The 21,852-nt window shown below is 38.2% G+C and overlaps 1 protein-coding gene and 1 long non-coding RNA gene across 3 annotated transcripts in view; one reads left to right on the top strand and one right to left on the bottom strand.

The window, feature by feature from the left end:
- Positions 1-21,852, bottom strand: part of LOC308189113 — a 443,217-nt gene that overhangs the window by 33,943 nt on the left and 387,422 nt on the right. The window lies entirely within an intron of this gene.
- Positions 1-21,852, top strand: part of ARPP21 (cAMP regulated phosphoprotein 21) — a 212,429-nt gene that overhangs the window by 39,910 nt on the left and 150,667 nt on the right. Inside the window, exon 2 of one of the 2 annotated variants that reach the window (XM_080578804.1) lies at positions 19,298-19,405. The exons of the other annotated variant lie outside the window; for it this stretch is intronic. The gene's annotated coding sequence lies outside the window, so the exon portion shown is untranslated. The remainder of the gene's footprint in view (positions 1-19,297; positions 19,406-21,852) is intronic. 2 annotated transcript variants of the gene reach the window in all.

The raw sequence follows: 21,852 nt of genomic DNA, 5'->3' as shown, positions 1-21,852 counted from the left end.
ATACATCAATTACTTTTTTAATCGTGACTGTAAGCAATTCTATCAAAGCAGAACTCTAGTCATGCCCTTGTTGCACCATCTGTGTGTATGGTAAAAGACGTTCATTTAAGGATATGCTAAAAGGGAGATAGGTAAGAAATTCAAGTCTCCTATTAGTGTCCTAATTCATGGACACTAAACTGCTGTGCAGTGCTCTAATGGCTTTGTAACTAAATTCTACACAAAATCTTGTTGTAAATAAGTTTTATTTTTAGGACAAATATTAAGAATTAACAGCAAAATATATAATAACCATTTGAATATATGGTTGAATATCTATCTTCCCACAGAGGCTAATTTTTTTTTTTTCCCCCCTCTGGAAGCTTGAGAGAAGCTGATGTTCTCATAACAGCATCTTTCTTCCACTGTTTTTATTCAGACTGGCCTCTGTGAACAAGCAGTCATTATCCTCACTTAAGACACCCATTGTAAAATGACCTGCTTTCTGTGTCAAAGTAGAGAGAGTGAAATTACTGTTAGTCTGGTGTTTAGTAGTCTCATACTGAAAAATAAACCTCCAGAAATGAAGAGTAATTGAAAGAAAATGATCATTTCATCCTAGCCAGGTAGACATAGCAGAAGGCATCTGAATATTAATTATATAGGAAATACGAAGTCAATTCATTGTTATGTTATCAAAATCACTTGGGATGAGGCAGCAGGCTATTGTGACATGCTAAATTTACTGAAGAGTCCATTTTAAATTATATCCTAACTTAAAAACTGATTAAGCAATTTGCTTGTAAACACATGGAAATATTGATTATGTTCTGAAACTGTAAGTGCATCAATATTAGGAGCCTGAGCAGTGTTCTTCCTACATGGCAATGTAGTTAAATCCAGCTTGAAATGCAAAAGCTACTTCAAACTTCTCAAGGGGAGATGTATATATGTATATATTTGAAGAATATATACAAATGGGTTTTCTGGTGCTGTATTTGTAGTCATTCCTCTATTCAAAAATGTTTCTTTGAAATAAGAGGGTTTTATCAGCCTAGAAAGTAATTTAAGACTTTGTATTATATTTGGGCAAATACGTACTTCTTGCTAATTTATTACTATTAGATACTCTAATGTAGAAATGCACTTACAGAAAACCAGCATAGCTCTCAGGAAGCAAAAATTGCCTCATGTTGAAGAAATCATATAGCGATTTTATGGTACCATTAAGGCTGACCCTAGGTAACTGGTTGGGGAGATTTTATGCCATCACTGCACCATTCATCCTAAAGTGTTAACCCAGCATTGTTACAGCATCTTAAGTGAAATGGAGCTCCTGATAGGTCTTAGCAATTATTTTGCAGTTCTTATTCATTAATATGTAATGGTCAGATCTTGTATATTTTACTATCGTTTCTCCAAGCAGGAACAAAAATAAGGGATTTAAGAGCACCATAATTATCCAGTTCTGACATATTAGAGAGCTAATTCATTGTGAGCCAAATTTTCAAAAGGTGACATTCAGGCTAAGTTCTCAAATGAACCAGTACCCAGTTCTGCATTTCAGTTAGCAAAACTGCAGGAGAGTATCTAGATCCAGTGATTATTTTGGGGAGGAACCTAGTTTGACTGGAGCCAACATCATGCCCTGGTGCAGTGACCACTGATGCAGAAGCCACCAACCCTGAGGAGGCAGGGGAAATGAATGGTTGTGGAGGTTGCTGCTATTCCTTCATTCTGCTGAAATTAAAAGCACCTGCTTACACCTTCAAGGTTGAAAAGCAAGACTAGTTTATTAGGTATTAAATATAGTATTAAGGATCAATGACTTCCTAATTCAGCAAATTCAGGAAGTTTGCAGAGATATGAGGCTTCAGACCTAACTGACTTCTGGTGACAAATCTATCTTTAGACAGTGGTTGATATGGATCTGTATATAGATGCAGATCATGAATACAGCAGGGTGGAAACAAGGTTTGTACCCCTGGGCCCCAACACTAGATTGTCTATGCATGTATTCATGGAATAGGAAGGACGCATATCCTTGTATCTCCATCAGCTTTCTCTGTTGGCTAGCAGGCAAAGAAAGCAGAGAGCAAACTTGTGACATCTGCAACACTTTCTCTAGTACAACTCTCAAAACTCGCCTAAAACAGTCACAGCATTTCTTCAGAAACTGTATTTCTTGTACCAGGAGGAAGACTATTCTGAAAGCTGATGAGAAACCCACTGCCATATCCACTCATATCCACTCAGGTACTGCTGTTGGTGGAGTAGGTAGCACAGCCAGACACTTCCATTTTTAAGAACAAACAAACAAAACCTTCTCTTTGTTTATCAGTAGTTATGTCTAATTCCACTCGCTGGATAGGTACTTTCCAAAGCGTATGCTTCGTGCTAAATTTCATTGTAATTTCATGCATTGCCATCTAGCTACTTCTGAGAGCAAAGCTATGCAAAAAGCTGGATGTTTTTCCATTACTAAAACCAAGCAAATGAAAGAACCACTCTGAAAAACTTTCCTGAAAAGCCGTATTTCCCGAAAGACCCGAATCAGACCTTTGAAAAGAGCAGTTGTTTTGGAGATGTGCATTTTTGCTCTTCCCATGAGCATCCACTAAAATTACAACTTTTATAACTAGTGCTCAGACATGTGCAGTAGAGATTTAAAAACAAAGAAACAAAAACAAAAACAAAAAAACCCTAGTAGCTAATTTTCCTCATGCTTCTGCAACATTTTATAAGCTAAATTCTCTAAATAATTTAACTGTCCAAGGCTGCAGCAATAGAGTGAGTGTAAGCAGCCAGTCTTGGCACTGCTGGGGATCTGTTAAAGAAGTAACAGTGGACTATTGATTTTCTGCCCCTTTCAGTCTTTGGGTCATACTACACTGCACAGAGGTTTTGGCTGACATGGTTAATATTTGAAACTGTCTGACATGCACATATCAGATATGCCACATTTCTCATAAAGGTCTTTCACAAGTTCTGGCTTTCTCAAGGAAGTATGATATGTGTGTTTTATCAGTTCCATAGCATGTGTTGCTGCCTATAACATGTTTAATTAGGTGCACAGATTTTCTGTTGGTCTTCAGTTACTTGAAATGGTTGATCAGTCAAGGCACTGACAACTGAACAGCTGTGTTTACTTCTGTTGGTACTTTGTTTGACCGATTTGTTTTGATCCCTCTAACAAAGAAAAAGCCATTTTGATTCTCTTTTTGGCTCAGAAAAACTGAGTTTGGTGTATACAGGCCTGTGTCCTAACTAGAGCTCTGCCCTGCATGCATTTTTCAGATGATGAGGAAGGTGGAGCTCAGTCCCCATCCCACTGAAAAGGGTGTTAGGGGAGCTGAATGGGACTTGCTGGATTGCCAGCAGTGAAAGAAGGGGAGTCAACGGGGTAGAGTCTGGGTGCTAGAAAGCAGGCTGCAGGAAAAGCTGAAAATGAAATCTGGAGAGAAACAGAAAAGACTAGGAATAACTATACAAATAACACTGGTCTGTGTACTATAAGGAGTTTCAGGATAAACTCCCTACATTTGGTATTGATGAAGAGTAAGTTATTAGGGAAGAGGAATGGATCTGTGCTAAAAGTCTTAGGTTTAGAGGCTGTGATTGCTATGGAGGGAGAATGATTGTGGGACAAGGAGTCAAGCTGGAGGAGAAGCAAGTCAAGGTCACAATCAGGGGTTTTGAACAAAGCATCACACTAGAATCCATACAGATGCACTATTTCTAGAACCTGAAGTGGTTCTTCAAGGACCTTGAAGAGAAGCTTTGCGTGTAGAAATTTCTGTGAAGCCCATTCCCTGGCAAAGCATGTGCTACTTTTTAGTGTTGTTACACCTGAATAACACTAACCTACTAGACCTCTACTAGGAAATTACAGAATTAGCTTTTCCTGTGTCACTTTAATTAGCCCCTCCCTGCACTGCACATAAATAATTTACTCTGTGCAAAATAGACTTTAACTGCTTGATCAATTTTTTCCCTCTGGACTCATGCCTCATTCATTTCAAATAACAGATCTGATACAGCAACAAATACAAACTGTGCAGCAAAGGGTGCTCTTTATCTAAAGAGCTCCTGTCCCATCTGTTGCAGAAATTAGGGATTGTATAGTGAAAATGGAGAAAGAAAATTATCATAGTGAAATGCTTTCCTGAAGGCTTTCCTGAACGCTTTCTTTCTTTCTTTTTTTTTCTTCTTGCTGCTTCTGATTTCTGATGCAATATTAATTAAAATAAGACAAAGGCAAAGAAGCTTTTACAAGTCCCATTCTAGTAGTTCCACTTTGAACAGAAAATGTCCCCTTAACTGAGATTCAGTCACTGACCATGTGAAAGTTGTGCTATTGATTCACTGGTTGGTAAATGGATCCAGTGAGTCTTTTACATGACACTGAATAGGAGCCACAGTGCCTCTGTAGCCACCCACTCTTTCTCAGATGAACCCATAGTAACTTTCAAGTAAACTCCTGTAACTGGGAGTTGAGAGGCACATCAGAAAGACTTTCAAATTCAACAGCAACAGCACTTCACTGAAACCCATCAGATGGCAGTGAAATGTCTTCATTTTTACAGAAACACGAGGGGCTCATCTCTATGAGCATTTGAGGACTCACAGCAGCAAATGAAATCAGTGGGAGATGTGCTTTGGATATAAAAGATGCCATTGAATACTAAGTACACATCAACTCTCTAAGAAAGTTGAATGCCTTTTTAGCATCTTTTTCTTTTAAATAACAAAACAAAAAAGTTGAGCTTCTGAGGCTCAATTCCCATTATTTAAAATTGTTAGAATCACCTTCTAGTCCCACAGAGTTTGAAAAGAAAAATAAATATTTCCAAAATTGCTTGAATGCTATAACATGCCAAAGAAAAGTTTGTAAGAAAATCATTTTATTCAGAGCAAGGAGTTAAAGTATGAAGCCAAACCATTAACACTCATTGATGAGAAACAAAATATTGAATAGGTTCACACAAGGTGAGTACCATCCATCCAGTGTGTTGTATGGTGCAAGGAATCTGCAGAACAGTAGTATGTGGCCATATGATTAACAACTCCAGTGCATTCTCACAAAGGGAGTTACACAGGTTTTTGAAGCTGCTTAAGAAAACAGGAGGTTAGGAGGAGTCTTGAGAGTGACAACATCAGTAAGGTGCAGGTGAGTATGCTATTAATAATAATTCTCTGCAGTTTATCACGTGATTGTCATCATTGCACATGCAGACTTGTGTGTAATTGTAGAAAACTTTTCTGTAAGATCAAGTTTCTTTCTAAGAATGGCCATGAGCTGTCATTTATTGTTTGTTGCTAATTGCAACTCTATGAAAAGCTTTTAATAGGTGCCTCCTCTCAACATCACTCAAAATATTTTTTCCTAAATGAAATTCACTGTTGTTTTTTTTATTTGTTTGTTTTTGTTTTTTCTTTAATAGTAGTCCAAATTTAACCTTTATTCTAAGGACCTGCTCCATCTCTGCCATAGGCTTATTTGTAATAAACTGTTTTTAATTACAAGTAGTGCTGGCCAGGAGACAATTTCATACTTATGCTGCATTGCAAGCTTCAGTTGATACCCCTATCTTTTTGTTTCCCTGACTTCTTCATTCCCTGAACCACACTTTTTGCAAACATCATATACTTACATTTAGTCATTTAGATGTGCTGAGCAGCTGGCACTAATCATTAGAAATAGTTAAGTGTTTTGTCCAGGTTTGCTCATGTGATTTCGGAGTTCAGTTTGTGGGGTAACAAAAAGAAATCTGAGTTACCCTAGGGGAAAGAAAATCTCATGACATCAAGTAAAAGTATAAAAAGGAGCAGAAGTGCAAATGTGGATGTTCTCCCTTACCTCCTGTGTCAAGTCACAGTTAAGAAGAAGGTCTTGAATGGTTTGTTACTGGTTGGAACACAGCAGAAAAGATTAATAAATTTATGAAGTGCTTAAGCTTGCTTCCCAATCTAAGTTCAAAACTTGTTTAGCTCCTTTGAACTATGAAGAACCTTCCACTTCTATTAAGCAACAGAAAACATAGTGGTACTCAGAATATTGGGTTCTTATAACCACGTGTCAAGATTACTCAATTTACTAAGTAATCTAAAGCTTTTGGTTTTCAAGGAGACAATAATTCAAATACGATATAAAACAGCAAACAGAAATATTCAGCATTTTTCATAGCTTCTGAACCTTCACTTTCTTTAACACAGCTCTGATTTATTTTGTGAGCTTGTGTGATAACTTAATAAAAAGGCTAAGAGCACCACAGTGGTATCTGTGATTTAGGGAAACGAGCAAAGCAGTTGATATGTCAGGAATAATAATGGTATACGCCTTTTAGTCAAAATAATTAGCCTTGAGTAATACTGTGAGATATGCATTGGTGTTAATGCCCAGTCAGAATCACCTGGGTATTTTCTTCCACTGGGTCTCATGATGACAGGGAGAAATAAATTAAGCAACAAGAAAGAGCAGGTAGTATATGGGTATCATTGCTACACCAAAGTTTCCTCTAGATGTTTGTTTATTTTCCCCTAATAACTATCTTTTGTGGTGATGCAGAAAGTCATCTTTGGTCCTGTGAAGAATGTTTGAGAAGCAAAGTTGAAGAAACGAGGAGCTGGAGTTTTACGATGAAATTTGGTGACAAACAGAAACAACTAGGAGGAAAAAAAAGGTCTGACATGGAATGTAGAACAAAAAGTACCTTTATTTTTCTGAAAAAAGTTGGTTTATATTCCATTAGTTCCTATTCCGTCAAATTATTATCTTGCATAAGACCTGATGAAAGGTCATTTATTATCTGATGTGCTCTCTGACGGTCTAGTATTTTCCACCATACAATTGTTCATTAATATGGTTGCATTTAACTTTGTTTTAGGAATTCACTGTACTATACAATTACCTTGAGACCGAAGAAGAATGCATAGAGAAAAGTAGAAGTGACCAGTTTACAAGAAATATTGTGATAGATGTTATTGAGTTTCTGTATGGCTTCCTTGGAAGTTCCAGATTTTATTTAGGCAGTCAGTGGTGGTCCACAATGCATGGGGCCATTTTAGATCCAGAATGTATGCAAAATCACCTTTCATTCTTTATTTTGTCACATTTTAGATAATCTGTAAATATCTTGGGCACCCTCTGACATTTGGCAATGAAATTCATGCATAGTGGACCTTTTTTTCGTCTTCTTTTCTTCTGGAACAGTGTTCAAGGAGGCTGTTCTGTCAGAGAGCATCACTAGGGCTTCCTGTCATCAGGTATCAATGCTCCTTTCCCTTGGAGCTTACTTCTGTTGGCAAGAATCATGAGCCACATCAAGTAACCTTCAGATCACCATTCAAGGCACATCATTTGCTGTTCCTGTCTTTTTCTTTGGGGTTTTGCAAACAGCATACATAATTCATGTAGCAGGTGCAATTTCCTGTTGTCATTGTACTACAGTATGGTGTGTAGTAGTAATCAGTAAATTAAAAAATAATAATAGTAATAAAAGGAAGTGAAGAGACCATGGTGGGAAATCAAGATATTTGGATATTCTCAGAAGGTAAGCTGGAAGTGAAATGCTGCAGTTGTATACTACTACTGCTGTTCACAGTATTCTCTCTACTTTATTTATCCTGAATGTCATGCATTGAGGTCCACCTCCATCAGTTAGGAGTTTAATTGGAATTGGAAGGATCATGTAATAGAGCAGAAGGCTTAAGTTAACCACAAATGTAGAGACACATGCTCAAAAGTAAAAACAAAAAAGGAAAAAATGGAGCACAGCTTAAGATGCTTTTCAGTTGTTCAGGGTGGTAAAACAGTTTTACATTATTAATTAACGTTTTAGGGCATGCTATATCTAAATAGCAAGAGACTGTGTTTTGTGTGTGTATGTGTGCGTGGGAGGTGTCATTTCACAGCAGAAATAAATAAAAAGCGATCATTTTCTGAAAAGTCAGGTTTTACTCATGGTACAACAAAAAGGTGAAAAGCATGTTTTTACTATCAGATGAAGAGTTTGGGTATTTTGGCAAATGGCATTAGGAAAGTGAGTCAGTAAAATAGTTTGAGGAAGAACTTGAGGTGTACATGCATGTCACTCCCTGTTTCTGCTATTAATTGCCTGTCCTTGTCTCTGGCAACCAAGCTGTCCCTCCTCCATTTCACATGTAATGAAGACACCAAGAAAAGTGGCACAGTCCTTTCCTCCTCACTCCATAGGTACAAACACTGAAGCCCACAGAGGGGTTCCTCTTTTGGTACAGCAACTTTAGGATATGCCCGGAAGCCTTCCTGACCATGCAGATCCTTATTGCCCCGTTCAGAGCATTTCACCCCGTTCTTCATGCATTGCCCCCTCCCATCCCATCTGCATGGCCTAGGATGCCAACCTCAGCCTCTTACTGCTGAGCATCGTCTTTCCAGTGTCTCCCCAGTCACATAGCACCTACCAAAAAGCAGGGTTCATGGGACTGCTCCCCTCTCTGCTCCTAACTCTTCCTGGTATCTTGCTTCATAGTCTCTTCTAGATGCAACATTTTTTTTCTAGAAAGGTGGCAGGTAGATGAATGTGCATATCAGTGATTGAAAAATACCATGAAATCTTCAAAATACTTGACTACTGTCTCGTGTACAGTTACTGTCTTGCTGCTCATGTTTGTGTGTATCTTTGTGTGTGTGTGTGTGTGCACTTTTGGGCCCTGAACCTGTGTTTCACTATGCCAGTATAGTGATTTACAAAAACTGTATATTTTTTGTAGGAGTTCACAGTGGAGGGTGTTGATATTTTAGCATTTGACCATTGTAATGATCCCGCTTAGGCATATAAAGGGGATTTGGAGTTAATTGAAAAAAATGTATTCTGTGACTAAGAATACATAGTAACAAAGAGCAGCTAAAAGCAGTTGATTGTAAACACCAGGAAAGAAATCTTCCTTGCTGGAAAAAGAAAAAAAAAAGCTAACTTTTCAAGGGGACTTAGGTAAATAGTAGAACTAAATAGTGGACAAAATCAACACTAAATAAAATGCCTTAAGAGAAATCTTGATATCAGCAGCAATTACACATTCTAATATGTCATTTATAAGATAATGAGGATGATTAGGGCAGGTGTCCGATTATATATTTATAATTAAGCCGTTATCTGATATCATTTTAAAACCAGTCAATACCAGAAACTGAAGAACACAGCAGCAGGTTTTTGTAAAGTCTATCCTTCGTGAATCTCTGTGGCTAGCTGTGTATTGATGTCTACAGTTCTGTTGTTAAAGAAATCATCAATCAGTCATTATGGTATGATGCTGGATGTACTTTGGCTTTACATTCTGACTACTGCAGGCCAAATCATTGATATGATTTATTTTCTAAGGTTGTGTGTTATAGAAGTTAACCAACAATTCAATAACTCAGCAGCCTCCTTGAATATAGCTTCTTTATATTGTTTTGCTCTCATGAAGCAAAATGGAAGGCAGAAGGCCCAGCTGAGATGCACAGTTCCAGCTTCTCTGCATTTTTCAGGAAATATCCCAGTGAAGTGTGTTAGAAAGTTAAATGATAGAAAATCTCATCAACTCACACGCTTAGCTCTACCATTGTTTGTGGCAGATTTAGGTAGAAAGTGAATTTTATAGCTTCTCGCAATTTTGATAAAGAAGAAAAATATACTTTTAATTTAATGCAAACATATGCATACAGCTATCTATTATGCATCTCAGATTACATGAAAAACAGAAGTTTCAAGTCAGATTGCATGTTTTGAATTCAGATACCTGAGCACGTTTTATTTCTGAAAAGTACAAGAAATGTATTTCAGCAAGGGTTGTTTAAAGACAAAACAGTAAAAGCTGTGAAATTTTGTTATAATTATCTTTAAAATTTCTGATGTGTTGAAGTTCTTTAGACTGATGAGAGCTAAAGCTCTTGTAAAGCTTTGACAAATGGCAATTTTTTTCTTTGAAAGATAATAATAATAAAAGAGGTGGCTATTTAAAATCAGGTGGAGGCATGCATCCCAACAGTGACTCATGCTCCTAATGCTCTTTCTTGTGCCTGATACATCAACATTTGCTCCCTTGCCTAAGCCTGTAGCTTTCTTTCTGTTGAAAGAGGAAATACGAATTTTACAGCAGGAGCCGGGAGAGCAGACTTCTGCGATGTGTGTGGTGAGACCTCCAGCTGATAGCATTAGCAAAAATTTACCAAGAGTTTAGGAGGACTGCTGCCGGCCCGCTAGCCCCACTAGGCACGGTGCGTTTCTTGTCTTTGAGACCACATTGCACAGCCATGTGCGAGAAGCACTAGGCATGAACGGTAATCCCCGTTCTGCGCTCCCTGTGCTCGGGGACCCACAGAACCGGGGCTTCTTTCTGGGTGGAAAAGATAACGTAGTGAGGCAGCGGTGCCACAATGCTAAACAATTTCATGAGGCTTGGAATGATATGATTAAGTGAGAAAAGTGTGTGTGGGGGGGAGGGCATTTCTAGCTTGCATATGTTTGTGTATATATATTCACATGCGAATGTATACACAAGACTTTAAATGCTCCCCTGTGCCAAAAGGTTTGACAATCCCAAAGTAAACAAGATGCCTTCTTTATCTAAAACATCATGATGTTTTTTGAAATACTCTCTGCACATCTCTTTAGGGGGGACTGCAACCTTCAGATATATCCATAAGCATTCCACTGAGTTGCTACTATTATTACTAACTGCCTTTGGTGAAGAAAATGTTTTAGTAAATCATAAAAGGTATAAAATAAATGAGTGTAGATTCATGTAATATTTTTTCCTAAGCTGTTTCACATGTTCCTCCCACCTTAAATGAAGGTTGCATAATACATGTACCATGATTATACACACAAGATTTTAAAATATCATTTAGCAATAATTAGTTTTCATGAAACAATTGAAAGCTAGCAGAGTTTTCTCAATAACTCTCTCAGGAGCTAATCAACTGCTTCACTAAAGCTCAGTCTTTACTGTGAGTTCATTTTCCTTTCATCTTTTGTCTCACAGAATGAAACAAAAAAATTGAAAACTATAAAAAACTGTAATGTGAAAAAGTAACAAAGTGAAGAACACAGCATACAATCAGATTATATGAAAGGGTATTGGCTTTACGTTAAGAATTTCACTGATTTCTAATTGCCCAAAATAAACTGTCTCAACAAAAGGCCATTTTGAATGTTTCTCTTAAAACTGTTTTGTATGGAGGTTAAATTCAAATCCTACTGCATTATCAACTTCCCTATGTTCAGTATTAACACATATATATGGATATATGAACAAATAAAGCATTGGCTCCAAATATTTGGGCTGAAATTATAATATAAGCCACATAATGAAGTAGTAGAAAGTCTGAGGGTCTTAAAACTGTTCTTGAGAAAAGAAAATTGCATCTCAACTATCTATTAGTCTTTATCACAGAAGAGAGAGAAGGAAGTACGATGGCTTGCCTTCATTCAGGATGTGATCTACATCTGAGCTGCTGGTGGCTTCACAGTCACTGGGAGACTGGGAAGAGTGTAGAGAGAGCATTCAAGCTTTTGTTTGTGTGTGGCTTATGCACCCTTTCTCTCATAGTTCTTCCTGAAATATTTCAGAGCCTTGTTTTGAAGTGGATTGTTGAAATCTTGGCAATCTTTTAAAAAAGGTATTTTGTTTACTAGGCAGCCCTTATAGGATTTTTTTATTACCACTATTAAGATGGGAAAACGGACATCTAAATGCAGGCATATTGGCAATGTGCATTTGTGGTTATCAATTAGGAAAGTGATGAATTAGGGTTCATTAGGAGTGTGACTGAGAACAGTAAAAGTAAATGTTGACATGACATTATAGGCTCAGAAATACACTTTCACCTGGAATAACCTGTATAGAACAGGTCACTGTTTTAGAGAGGATTCTGTGGGAGTAGCGGATGTTTTGGGAAGGAATGACAACAATGAATAAAGGCGTAGGAAATCTCTAGTAGGAAGTGAAAAACTTCTTTACTTTAGAAATAATAAGGCTCAGAGGAGATATAGAAGTATATAAAGCAATAAAAAGTTGCAAACAGTAAAGGAATTTCTGTTTAGCAGCGCTGGTGGAATATACAATTGAGGGTGCTTAGAATTAGAAAAGAAATGCTATGGACTATTAGCAAAATTCATGCACATGGATCTTTTTCATTCATAGGAAAAATATTGTAAGTTAGTGCTAGAAAAGAGCTTGGGAAGAGTTATTTGAGTATTTACTTTAGTTCACATCAAGATCAGAGGTAAGATTCTGGTAGGATCAGATCCACTATGGTGATTTCTACATCTGTGTATGTGTGCGCAACTCACAAATGTCCCTTCTTTTACAGTAAATATAACTGCAGTAAAAGCAAGAAAGGAAAATCCCTAACCCTGGCACAGTACGCCCCAGGAGACACTTTAATATTTGTAAGATTTTACCTAAAGGGAGAAGAAATTTCTCAGTTGGAATTTTTCATGAAACTAGGATGTAGTTAGGCTATGCTATAGGAACTAGGAGATAGTTAGTCATGCTGTAGGAACTGAAGTTATTTGCTGGCCATAGAAGAGGCTGAACAAGAAGACCAGTGTAATTTCTTCCACTTATGCAGTCCTTTAATCTTCTTGAGCTGGTAGACCTTGTGAGCGTAACTGATGGCATCTATATAACCCAGAACTTGGTCCAAATCCTTACAGACTTTCTATGGCACCTCTGTTGCAGAATGTACTATTTATTTTATTTTATTTTATTTTATTTTATTTTATTTTATTTTATTTTATTTTATTTTATTTTTTTATTTTAGGTAGAAGGGATCACATCAAATACCTAAAATAATGATTTGGCTAAATTACAACTAACCAGAGATGATCTTATGGCTTGATTCTGTGTATGTGAAGTGAGCCCTGGCGTGTGGCATGATGGCACAAGGAGTCTAGAGCACAAGAACTGCTGAGACAATTGTGGAGCCTTTCACCACCCAGATTCAGTGCACTATAGGTTCATGTACTGTGGAGCAGGCATAGGCTCAGACGTGTCCTGTCAAAGCCAACAGCAAACACCAGGTGCACTTACTCGGAAAACAGGGTCAGGAAAATTATGGAAAGTGCAGTGGTTGCAGCAAATGGATAGTGAGCCTTCCCTCCGATAATGTGTTAATTCTGTCCCTGTGGCTTGGCTCGTGTGATAGAGTCATAGGTAAAAAAATGAACTTAGCTTCACATACCGAGCTGTCATTATAACGTGAGTAATGACTTACAATGCTTCAGTCTGGGCAACTCTTTCTCCTTCTCTGCTGCTGTTCAGCCTGTAGGAAAAGGCAACTCATTCCAGAATTGCTTCAGCCAGGCAAGGCTTGCTTTTGCTTCTCTCATTCCAGAATGGCCAGGAGAGGTTTGACCATTTTTTCATTCTCAAGGAGGAATGTCTGGATAAAGTCATCCTTTCTTCCAGCCCAGCAGAAAAGGCTCTCCTAGTTTACTGGTAGAAATGGAGTATGTTTCCTTCTATTGAAGTCCCTTTCGACAAGAAGAAAAAAAAAAAGAAAAGAAAAGAAAAAAAAAGAGATGAAAGTTCATAGCAGACAGTTTGCAAAAATGAGCATATGAAAGGTCAGGGAACATTTCTATGGCAACAGATTATCAAATAATAGCAACAAACACTTACAGAAAGGCCTGAGATGGATGAGGAAAATAAACCCATTTGCCTTCTCAGTGATAAGTTACAGTCTGTATTACATCTCATGAATATTATGACCCTCTTAGAATAAGAGAAGGGAAGACTTGGGACAAGAGTAGCTAAATGTTTCTTTTTATAAGGAATTACATAGAAAACCCTAGAATTTCCCACAAACTGCAACAACAGAAAAAATATCAATTTGTTTTCTTCTTTGGTGTATTAATTGCAGTGATTGCATTTATACTGTATGCATGACATTCCAGTATGTTGTTGTTCTTCTTTGTTATCACATGAGTTGGTTTGTTTTCTCAGCAAAACTTGGCTAGTTAACAGTGACTTGTCATTCATCTGAAAGTCTTTTCTAACGGTATGACTGATCTTGTCTGCCTTTGATTAAATTATGTTTTAAAACATACTTTCACTTGGACTTGTAATTTTTCCAGCTGCTGTTTCTCATTTCACCAGCTTGCTGAGCTGATTTCAAATGGTTTTACTGGAAAATAATTCTCTTGAGACATATCACATAACTAAAAAAGCAAAACAAAAGAGAAGCTAATTTACCTGAGAGAATAATCCTAGAAAAACATCTACTGCTGAGTATCAAATAATAGTTTAGTAGTACTCCAGAACAACAAATGAGTGTATTCCTTTGGTCTTGGGACTTCAGTCTGCTGGACATCACTGGGAGATCTGGAAATTGAAGTTTTTGATTCCATCAGTAACTGTTTGGTTTGTTTTTTAGTTTAGTTTTTTTTTTTTAAACATATAGTTCCTCCATTGCTCAAAACAACATCACCTTCTGTTCCAGCTGCAATAAAAGCAGCTGAGTACTGAACTGAAAAAATGGTTATTGCGCCCCAGCAGTGTGCTGCTATAAAAATAGTTTTTACCTCATAGCCCACCTTCATACACACAGTGTTTTACTGTTGGAATCGAACAATTGTTTTAGCCTGTAATCCATTGCTTTCTTTCTTTTATTTTTCCTTCCAGCTCTCAAAGAGGCCAGCAGTAACATCTGTTAAAGTTACGATACACTGCAATGACTTTTCTGATGCTGGAGCCCTGTAGCACATTGGCTATGCAGTAGGAAGGAGATAGGCTTTTCTGTCTACATGATCTATAACACTGTGCTTCTAATTCAAGTTGAGTGAACTATTTTTAGAGGTTACCAAATGACTTAGAATAAAGAAGCAATTGTATAACAGATGTGAAACTGAACATTCAGATTATCTGGCTGCTAAAAACCTGGAAGAAATCAACCGAATTTCAGTTCAGCTGGAGGGAGTAAGCTTCTTTAACAGCATCCCAAGTTAATTTACAGCATGTTCCTGAATGTAGAACCTTTGCTATCATGAGCTATGGATGCTTTAAAGACAAACAAACAACCCTTTCCCCCCTTCTGATGGCAGACAGGAATTTTACTGCGAGAGATTTATGCCAGTGTTTGATGTTGACTGCATTGCACCTAGAGTTCTAAATCCCATTAGAAACTGCTTATCTTATTGAGGAGTTTAATAATATGCTTGGATAGTCCACAGTCAAACCAAGATGAGTTGTGCTTTCACATAGTAGGAAAAATGATAAATAAGATGATGTCTGAGTACGTGCTAAGTGTCAGCTCTGTCAGGATCATGGGCTTGAGATTTATGTTTTAATATAATATTTCTCAACTCTTATTGATTGCTGCTACTTAAAATTCGCAGGTTCTTCTCATAATGTTTTGGGAATATTGGAAATTTCACTACAAACTCAACACCTGGAAAGTTTTGCATTTGAGTTAAGGAAAAAGTAATATAAAATGACTATAGTGTTTACTCTTAAAAATGGAGACAACTTAATAACCTTAATATTTCAGCAGTTTTCTACAGCAGTTTATTAGGTGCGCTGCATGAGGCTAAGATAGAAGTTTTTCATTACATACCATGAAATGAGCAATTTTTAAACCTTAACCATTGTTGTATAACACCCTTGTAAAGATGGCCATTAAAAATTAAGGCTCAGCTGAAATCAGTGACATGAATTCACCAGTGCTCTGATTTCACCCCCAGCTGCTAAAATTCTGCCGCCTTCTACAAGTTGCTGGCTTTGGAGCAAATACTGATGATGAAGTGATTTCTACTTTATTGTAAGGTAAGACAAGCTGATGAGAACATGCTAGGATGGAACAACAGGATGGAGTCAGGATGGTAACCTTTGCGTACCCAGCTTTGGGGAAAAAAAAAATACAGAATGAACTAGAAAAACTGGCAGATGGAAGGAGGCAATACCCTATTGTGGCTGAGATAAGGGCTGACAGCAAATTCTCACTGGTTCGGTAGACAGGTGGAAATTTTCCTGCTGTGTTGGATTTTTCAGTTTAATATGGTGGAGCTCCTTACTGCTCCTGTGCTGGGGGCTAGGTACTAGAGAATCTAAACGCTGCAGGACTGTGGGGAAGGAGCAGAGCTGTGGCATTTACTAGCACTGGTCTTGGTGTGTGTTCTGTCTATTTGTGATACCCAAACACAGAGAAAACTCTGCTAGTCAAAGGGAAACAAATCCAGTTGCAGTGCATTTTTTTTTTCCTGCTAGTTGCATTTCCAACTCCAATGAATGAAAACTCATCTGCAGAAATAATAATTGGGTTTGACACCACAAGCACAGCAGTAATGGAAGCAGATTTCTCAGCTGGGCAATCTGATGATCTAACAAGCTGTCTCAATAAGATTAGCAAGTTGAAGGTCTTGTGACATTATTCATTAGTTTTCTAACACACTAATCTTTACAGTACACTTCCCAATTTGATGTTATACCTCCTTCTCTAGCTATAAGCTCTGTTCTTTTATACACAAGATAATGCTGCTTATTAATTCATTGACACTCAGCAGTAAAAAAAACTGACACTCCCTAGCACTTCACCCCTCTCACAACAGCTCTGAGGATGTTTGTTTCACATTGATGTCATTTTGTCTTTAGTGGCAGGGGGATGAGTTGATCAAGAGGGCATCAGTAAGTAGTTATAAATTGATATCTGGGAAATTTGTCAGTGCAGGAATTAGTTTTGAGCAAGAGAACTGGTAGAATATAATTGCATTTTCAGGAATGGTCAAAGTGCAGGAATGTAACAGTTGATTGCCAGAGGAAGTATCAGCATTCTGTGATTAGCAAGTTCTTTGTTCATGACAGTGCAGGAATTGGAAAAAGGCAAGAGTCAGAATGTCTACAGTTTCACACAATACAAATGAGTGTGTGTAGTGGGTTTACGTGGCAAAGTTTTGGTAGCAGGGGGCCATAGGTGTGGCTCCTGCAAGAAGAATCTAGAAGCTGCCCCATATTAGATAAGGGCCCTGCTGCTGACCAGAGCTGAGCCAATAAGCGATGTCGTTTGCACCACTGTGAGAGCATATTTAAGAAAGGGAAGAAAAAAAAAAGAAAAAAAAAACAAACACTGCCACACAACAGCTGGGAGAGAGAGAGGAGTGAGAAACAGCCTTGCAGGCACCAAGGTCAGTGAAGAAGGAGGGGGAGAGGTGCTCCAGGTGCTGGAGCAGAAGTCCCCTGTGGCCTGTGGTGAGGACCATGGTGAAGCAGGCTGTCCCCCTGCAGCCCATGGTGTACCATGGTGGAGCAGGGTTCCACGCTGCAGCCCATGGAGGAGACCATGGTGGAGCAGGTGGACCTGCACTGAAGGAGGCTGCAGCCTGTGGAGGACCCCTGCCGGAGCAGATTCCGGGCTGGACCTGTAGCCCATGGAGAGGAGACCATGCAGGAGCAGGTGACCTGGCAGGAGCTGCTGCCCGTGTGGGACCCGTGCTGGAGCAGTTTACTCCTGAGGGATTGACCTCGTGGTACGAACCCATATTTGTAGCAGTTCTTGAAGAGCTGCTGCTTATGGGAAGCCCAAGCAAGATCAGTTTGGGAAGGACTGTGTCCTGTGGGATGGACCCCATGGCACAGGGGAAGAGAGTGACCGAGAAGGAGCAGCAGAGACAAAGCGCTATAGACTCACCACAACCTCCATTCCCCTGTTCCCCTGTGCCACCCGGGAGGAGGAGGTGGAAGAGGGCAGGAGGGGGGAAGGCGTTTTTGGTTTCTTTCCTTTGTTCCTCACTTCTCTAGCTTGTTAGTAATAGGCAATAAATCATACTGTCTCCCTACTCTGAGTCTGTTTTGCCCATCACGATAATTGTTGAGCGATCTCCCTGTCCTTATCTCAGCCCTTGAGCCTTTTTCAAGGTATTTTCTCCCCCCTTCCCTTGGAGGAGGGGGAGTGAGAGAGCAGCTTTGGTGGAACTCAGCTGTCCACCCGAGTAAAACCACCACAGCATGGCAAGAAAACCATAACAGAACTCATGTATCTGTCTGTCAATAATGCTGGCCATATTTAGACATCATTAGGATTACAGCAAAGCATTGTCTGTACACTGTCAGATTTTAAAATCATCTACAGGTCTCTTTGCGATCACTGGTAGTACTTTTTATAATAATTCCTTATCAGTGTCAAAAAAAATCTTAGCATTCAAAATCTGTATGTCGTTTTCAGGTCAACCTAAGAGAAAACTAGGTTGTTATCATAAAATAACTGCACTTAACCAAAAGGACAAATATTAGCTTCAGTTACAGGGACAGAGGATTTGCAGAGGAAATATGCTGTGTTACTCCTTTTGTCAACAAAAAATTGTAATGTGGAAGAAAAAAATGTTTGGTATGCATAAACAAAAATCAACAAACAAAATGTATCTAACAGTATTTGTTTGTCTTGGCAGTTTCACACATTTCTTTATAATGAATCATAGTATGGATGTAAATATCAATTGCCATCTCTCAAGAATTAGGAAGGTTCATCCACTTGTTTTTTTTTTTGTTTGTTTGTTATTCGTTGTGCAGATGAACATTTTGAGTATCATAAGGAAAAGCTGCTCACAAATGGAGCATTTTTCAGTTTGGAAATAAGATGACCTATATCGTTTTATTTAGCCTATGCCTATAAATAGAAATCAGCTGCCTGAAATGAGTTTATTGTGCTAAACTAAACTGTTTTATTTTGCTACTCTGCTAATCCTGGTAAGACTGAAAAATAGTTAATAGGCAATCTGTAAGATCTGATAAGATGACATTTGGAAATCCTGCAGTCATATTAGTCATTAGCCATGGCAATATTCTGCCATAAGGCAATGAGTCAGGCAATTGATGAGAGAACTTCATCATGATATATCCTCCGTCATGAATATAGAGAGAGGAAGGAAAAGGAGAAAGAGTGTATGGGACATGGGACATAGGACAGGAACATGGAGGAACAGAAGGGTAAACAAAATCTGAAAGAGCTGCTTTTAAAAATTTCTTTCCTTCTTTCCTTTTTTTTTTTTGTGAGATGTAAAGTGTAATGGGGGTGATGATGGAGAAGAAGCAGACAGTGTAAAACATGAATCTTGAGGACCTACAATGTATGCTGCCCTCATCCATCATGAGTGCAACATCACTGGAAAATCTAACTTTTCTTGCTTTTTAAGCAGGTCATCTTCTAGAGACATGGACACGTGGCAGCTGTTGGCTTCCTTACAGGTGTTATATAAAAGTCACAGAAAAGACTTGCATTGAAACATTGTTTAATTTTGCTCATTTTCTCAAATGGCTATGTGGATATCTATGGCTTTAACAGCTATCATCATGTTTGCAGAGGAGCATCACCAAAATGACTGGGAGGGCACAGAAGGCCTACAGGGGACACCGGAGAAATGCTCACCTTTGAAAAATATTGCTGGGCACAGCAGTTAAAAGGAAAGAGGTCAGCTATTTAGGGGTTTGTGGTGCTTTTATTGGTGGGCAAATTATGACTCCCCTGCTGCTGTTTTGGAAATGAGCACACTGATTTTGGCTGTGATGCTCAGGTATGCAAGGCTGCGTGCCTGTCCCATCCCTGCAGTCAATCTTAAAAGCTGCCAGCTCCTGGTAGGAGAAAGGCAGGACATGGAAAATATAAGTATTATACTAGTAGTAAGAATGGTACACACAAGAAGAAATCACTTGTACAGCTAAGATTTTAGTGCAGCACCTTTTTTTTTTTTTTTTTTTCCAAAATTCATCTCTTTAATGCGCGCTTTTCTCTATAGCAGGGTATAGTGGCTTAAGCACCTTATTTGCAGTATTTCCAAGTATCCGTGTCTATCTTGATTTGTCCTGAATCAAATTCAGCTAGGTCCTCAAGTGATGCGCAGTTCTATCAAAAATTGGTGAGCTTTGTAATTTTACTCCTGCGGATTTAGTAACACTTGTCCAATGTACTTGTATTAGAAACAGTCAGGGACACTACTGCCTTTATTGCAAGGAAGCTATTACTAAGATGCTTTCCTTGAAGGTACTTTCTTTAATGGGATTCACTGGCTTTCTTAATCTGCAAGGCTCATCTCTTTTCTTAGGCATTTCAGGAAAGAGATTCCCAGTTTGGTTTGTGTGTGTAGGAAAGTGATTACAGTTATAATGCAGGGAAAATCTGATCTGGTTTATTTTGGCTTATTTTCTGAAGTATTCTGATTTGTGTAGAAGTGCTCCACCTGTGATAAACACTATAACTACTTTATAAATCAAAATGAATAATTTATTGTTTGTGCTTTTAAAAATTGTGTTAATCAATACCAACATTTCAGAAGAATACATACAGATGATATTATTGGCAAACAAGATTGCTGCGGAGATCAATGTAAAAATCTCATCATCTTCAATGAGACTGTTTTCAGAGTAGGATGTAGGATGTCACATTTTTTCAGACTGCCATTATGTAAACTCACATTGATGGATAGTCCTTTACCCGGAATTACAACAGCCATAGGAAAGATCAGAAGAAACAGGTGTGAAAGATAAACAGTGGCATCAGGTGGTGGACTGAATAGCTCAAAATTAGCCATTAAATAAAAAGTAGAAAGAGGATCAGAGCCTTGAGGCTTGAAGTCAAGACCTGACTCCTGCTTAATGATATTGCTTCACATGCAGCTTTCTCAGGTGATGCATAGCTCATCTTTCTTGGGCTGTGGAGATCTTGTAGCATGTAATACCAAAATAAATTGTAAGAACAAGCTTCAGCAGATTACTCCCCACTGCCACTAATTGCTTGCATAATGGCATCTCACCTTTCTCTCTGCCCTATCCTTGTGGCCCTGTAATACAGTCACAGATATGAAACAAGGCTGCTGTTCACCATGCCTATCTTACTTTCAAATAGCTTAATAAATTTCTTCTTCTTCACAAGGAATCTCAGAGGTCTTGTACTGACTTTATTTTCAGGAGAATGTTGTGATATAAACACATTTAATTATCTTAAACAACTAGAATTTTCAATCACAAATATTACAATAAACAAAATTATTGTTGAAAGCTACATAGCATTACGATAATGCCATGTAAGATTTGTTTTTTTTTAGTTGTCATTTTATATGGACATTTCACAAGTTTTCTCTGCATTAGGAGTAAGCCATAGAATTGTAACCTCAAACCCTGGTACCACTTGCTAATCTGTGACTAATTTTCCCTATTCTGACATTATTATCGGCCTTCTCTAGTCATTTTGATATCTTTGTATAAAGATCAGCTCAACTGTTTTAGTACATTTGTATCTTGCTCTGTGATGTCTCATTTCTTCTGTGTAAGTGCTGTTACTAATAGTCAAGTACATGAAGAAGTCCAAGGACTCCATAGTTTTCTTTAGATTACAATTATTCCTAGATAATATCGGAAAATGCATAGGCTTTCCAGATTAATTTGTCTAAGCATAAAAATGATTTTACATGAAGACAATCAAGATTAACGGCAATTGTGGTTCATTATCCAAATGTATTTCAATTAAGATCATCTGTCACATAAACTATCAACAAATAAAACAGAATTAAGGGTAGTCCAACCTTTCAAGAGTATGTAGGATTTCTCTTACCCTGTTCAAATGAGTTTTTTGTGTATGTGCATTCAATTGACTCTAAACATGATTGATATGAAATTTCTTGATGGGCACAGAAATGTGACTGCAGAATATAATCTGGCCCCTTATGAAAGACAGACAGGCTCTGCCCAAAATGCTGCGAGTGTTTGAATGCAAACAGACGTGTCTTTTAAATACGTTAGTCCAGTGTTGAACAATTGCACCAACCACAGAAAGCAGGTGAATCTTGAGGAAAAATAGATTTGGGGAGCTCTCTGTGTGCACAGAGCAGTTATACAATATCTAAGGGCAAACGGAGATTCCCC

This window comes from Anser brachyrhynchus (assembly GCF_964034855.1).
Source record: "Anser brachyrhynchus genome assembly, chromosome: 2".
Lineage (NCBI taxonomy): Eukaryota > Metazoa > Chordata > Aves > Anseriformes > Anatidae > Anser > Anser brachyrhynchus.
The sequence above is the reverse complement of the archived record's forward strand: the minus strand, read 5'-3'. Positions and strand labels throughout refer to the sequence as shown.